We start from the raw sequence: 4,489 nt of genomic DNA, 5'->3' as shown, positions 1-4,489 counted from the left end.
GGGGCTCTTCAGATACTCTGCCCTTTTCCCTCGTTATTATTCTGATACTACAGACAGCAGTCAGATGATAATACTGACCCGCCATAGAATACTTGTCAGCCAGAAACTGCTCTTTTACGACATTTTATTTTTATCCTTTTCAGGTAAATCATACCCTTTTCAACTTTATAGTGCACACACAGTATCTGTCCTGCATATCATTTTAACTAGCACAAAAGTGCTTGAGAATATGTGCACGTGAATCGGCCGTAACTCAGACTTCACCGCTTCAGACCGCTATTAAAGTCGTTTATGCAGCAATAGATTATATGATTTCAGCCAACTAGAAGTCAAACTCCTAGCAATTCATCATGCGTTTTGCTATGCAAATGTTTCCTGCAGCCTTCAGTTCACAGCAAGAGACCCTGATTTTTTTTTTTTTTTCAAGCTTTTATTAGATTCAAACAAACCTCAAAATACAATCACTCCACCATTCGGTTTATAGTATAAATAAATACTGTCATACACTGTATGATATTAGGAAGCTAATGAGGATCTATGATGACAATAAAGAAAGACTGTGCTTATAGATGGAAACGTGAGATGTAAAGGGTTATAAAGAGAGAGAGACAATTAGGGGTTTAATTAAGATAGTGATACAAGGCTGTGAGTTTAGTGTGAGCCACTCAGAGGCTTCTCAGCAGTTTAATTGCAATGCCAGATTAAGGTCATAGAGCTTTTTCTAGTGCCTCATTTTTCAGCTGTTGTCACGAACCTGAATGGCTAATCATGTGTTATGATTCATTCTTTCCCCGGGATCGGTGGAGCAATTTTAGATGATGGTAAAGGAACAAGAAAGTGATCAGTGCTTTTATAGTGGAGCATGAAACATTGGGGATTTTAGCCTAAAAGAATTAGCATGAAAACCCATACATTAAGCCATGGTAATAAAAAAAAATCTGGCACTAGAGCTCACAAGTTTGAATCCCAACAATGATACAGACATTCGAGGCCCAGAGCCACAGCAGCAAAATTGACCTTGCTCTCTGGGTGGGAGCTTTGTCTGCTCTGTTTTGTCAATCAAACTGAAGCTAGCCAATCGGGTCCATCCGTGAGATCAGGATTAACGAGAGAAGATAACGTTTGACTGTGAGTGTGTAGTGAATTTGAAGACGTACAGTTGGCTGAATTCACAGAAGCAAGTTTGCCTTCACACTAGCTGTTATATGATAGGGGAGATTGGGAATTGGCAGGCAACCAAATTGAGAAAATTGGAAAAACAACCAGTCAACCCTACGAAAAGGCAATATTAGTATGAGAAAATAACATCTTGAAAGATATATTCCACATGTGAAATGAAATGAATCATGAGTTATCATGTGACATTTGCAAGTCATTCCTACATTTCCTATAAAATCCACTGAATACTTCAAAAAAACGTAACTGAGCGGGTTCACTGTTATAGAGAGATGCTCGACTACCGTATGCATCTTCTCAGATAAAATTTCTCATGCCTGAAATGCATTAGCCTGACTAATGGTGGCTCCAGAAATTTCAACATTGCTCGAATGAATTCAAAACTGGTTAAAGTTCCTGAGAATATATTAAAACTGGGGCATGCAGAATATGCAGAGAGACAGATTTGTTTGCGTAACGTCCAATTTGTCGGAATATATTAAACCTAATAGAAAACAAAATTGGCTTCTGGTCATCAAGAACCTTCGAAAATGGGTTTTGACTTCTACTCTTAAAAGACACTGCCATCTTCTGGAGGCTTTAAAGAACGATTTGTCTCTTCCACAAACTAACTAACTAACCCATGATTGAAATATGTTTATCATGATTGTTTCAGGCTCTGTATTTGAAATTAGTGGTTTAGTAAAAAAATTATAATAATAAATAAATAAATAATAATAATAAAAAAATCTGTGATAATTAATACAGCAGGACAGAATTAATTAATTAATTAATACAGCAGAAAAGAATATAGTCTCTTGATGTTCCCTTGCTGCCACTTCACAAAGGTGAAAACACAAAAAGCTCAGGAAAAAAACTGCTTAATTATTCATTCTCATCTATTCTGCATGTTAATACTGTCTGAAAGCTGAGGATGTTGTGTAATCTCTAAATGAATCTGATTCTTTTATGATCTTCTGAAGCCTTTTGTGTTGTTTCAAGTCACTGGGATTTGAGCGATGGTCTTCGGCGAGCAGCTTCGTGCCTGTATGAGCCCTAGTCATTAGTTGAAATATAGTACAAGTCTACAGTAAGTTTTAATATCCAGTTTCAAGGTTAGAGAGATGAAATATGAGAGTCCACAGTATGAGGAGCAAGGTGGACTGGATGAATCGAAGCAGCTCAGAGTTTAGGAGTTGCATGAGATGAGTAAAGTAGTGAGCTAAAACAAATCAACATAGCCTACACTTTGCCTTGAGGAAAACGGTGATGCTCAGTTTTCTTCCCCAACAACAGTAACTCTACTCAACAAACCATACCTCTAGAACCTTTATTTAGCAGTATTTGCTTTTAGCTTTAAATTTATGACATGTACAGGATTCAGCAGAAACCATTATTCAGATTGACTTTAATCTTTATCTCATTTTACACAACTGAGCAATTGAGGATTAAGGGCCTTGCTCAGGGGCCCAGCAGTGGTAGCTTGGTGGACCTGGGATTTGAGCTCAGACCTTCCGATTGGTAGACCAACACCTTGACCACTGATCTACCACATCCCCCATTTGGCAGACACTCTTATCCCAAGTGACTTACAGAAGTGCTTTTGAAATGTTTACCAATGAACACACAGATACTGGTTTATAGATTACAGACTAAGAACATCAGCCTAAAACATGTTAGAAGGTAATAAAGTGAGAAGGACACCATTTTCTCTTTAAATAAAGTGCTAATTTAAGTATTTCAGGAAGTGGTAGGTCGTCACTTCACATGTGGACTAAAGACTACCAGTGACAGCTGTTCTGCTGCTCAGGGGAAGTTTGTTCCACCACCAGAGAAGATACTTGATCCTTACTGTCCTTGTTCCTGAGAGGTGGCTGAACCTCTGATGCAAATGACGTTGGCTGAACTTCTAAAGTACAGTATATGACACACAAATTTGGAATCAGGTCAGAGGTTTTGAGGTCATCGTTTGATAATCCCGAGATTAATGAGAGACGTGTGTCGCAATTTTTACAGGTCCACCTGTAAACAAAGCGGTTATGATGCCCTAATTCTCTCATGGAAGAAGAGAGCAGTCATGTTTAAAACTGGAACAATGAGGACTTATGAGGATCGGCTAAACACTGGATTTTCCGAAGGATGTGAAGTTGCAGGATTTTCTTATATGAACAATCTATGGTTGGACAATGGCCAGTCTGTTCTTGTAGTGGCATTAACGTTTCATTTTCATGTCCTTAAACATGACATTAAATAAAATGGTTGATCTAAATGGTTGCTTTACATGTCAGTCAGACAGCCTCTTGGGTAGTCCTTTGCCAATAAAAGCTGCTATATAGTCTGGAATTTCTGCTGTCAGTCTAAAGGTTTGGCTACACGAGTCGACAGGACAACATTCAATTTAGAATCTCCAGTCTACCTACTGGAATATTGTTGGGAAGTGGAATGAAACTGGAGAACCCAGAGGAAATTAATGTGGACCTGGAGAGAACATGCACGTAAACCAGAGACCAGGGAGCACTAAGACGCAACACTTACTATGTACTAGTATTTTGGGACTAATCAAAAGTCCGGTTTTGAACATTAGAATGCAGCCAGTGATTAATATGCAGGCCCTTGCTGAGGTCTAAGGTATGGCATGAACAGAGAAGCAGAGAGTATTTATCTTCAACACAGCAGTAAAAATTCATTTAGTCAGTGAATTATGCAGCCAGGTTGAAGCATGTGCTGTAAAGCCTGAAAAGAAGAGGGCCAAGGGCAGATCCCTGAGGGACATCATGAGTGATGGCACTGTGCAGAATATGTTTCGTGACAAATTTAAAATATTGACTTTTAATGAAGTAGGAGGCAAATCAGGAGAGCTGTACCAGTAATAATAAGCATGTTATGGTCAGTGGTATCAAGAGGATAGCAGAGATCAATAACGTAAGCATATTAGGGGCATCAGAGTCAATAAAGTTCGTTAATAAAAAATCGTTAATGATCCTTGTGTTGGAGAAATAAGATGAGACAAGGACTAGATCAGAGTAGCTCGTGGACTTGAATAAAAAAATCTGTGACCCTTTCAGTAAGTCAGAAAAATTGATTGATCTTGAGCAAAATTTGTAAGAAATCAAATGAGTGTAAAGGAATGTGCGTTGATTTTGTTTGGTCTTATTTAAAAAAAAACAACAACTGCAACTGCTTACCCGTCTCCTAATTTAACCTTTTTTTATTGGCACAGGTTTTGTTTTTGCCATAGTGTATTTTTTGTTGACGTGGTTGTTTAGATGATGCTTATAGCACACAATACGTTCTCTGATTTGCATTGAGTGGTCCAGTGACAGAAGCTTCAAAG

Source organism: Tachysurus fulvidraco, chromosome 9, assembly GCF_022655615.1.
Source record: "Tachysurus fulvidraco isolate hzauxx_2018 chromosome 9, HZAU_PFXX_2.0, whole genome shotgun sequence".
In the NCBI taxonomy this organism is placed as follows: Eukaryota; Metazoa; Chordata; class Actinopteri; order Siluriformes; family Bagridae; genus Tachysurus; species Tachysurus fulvidraco.
This window is presented reverse-complemented; position numbering follows the sequence as displayed.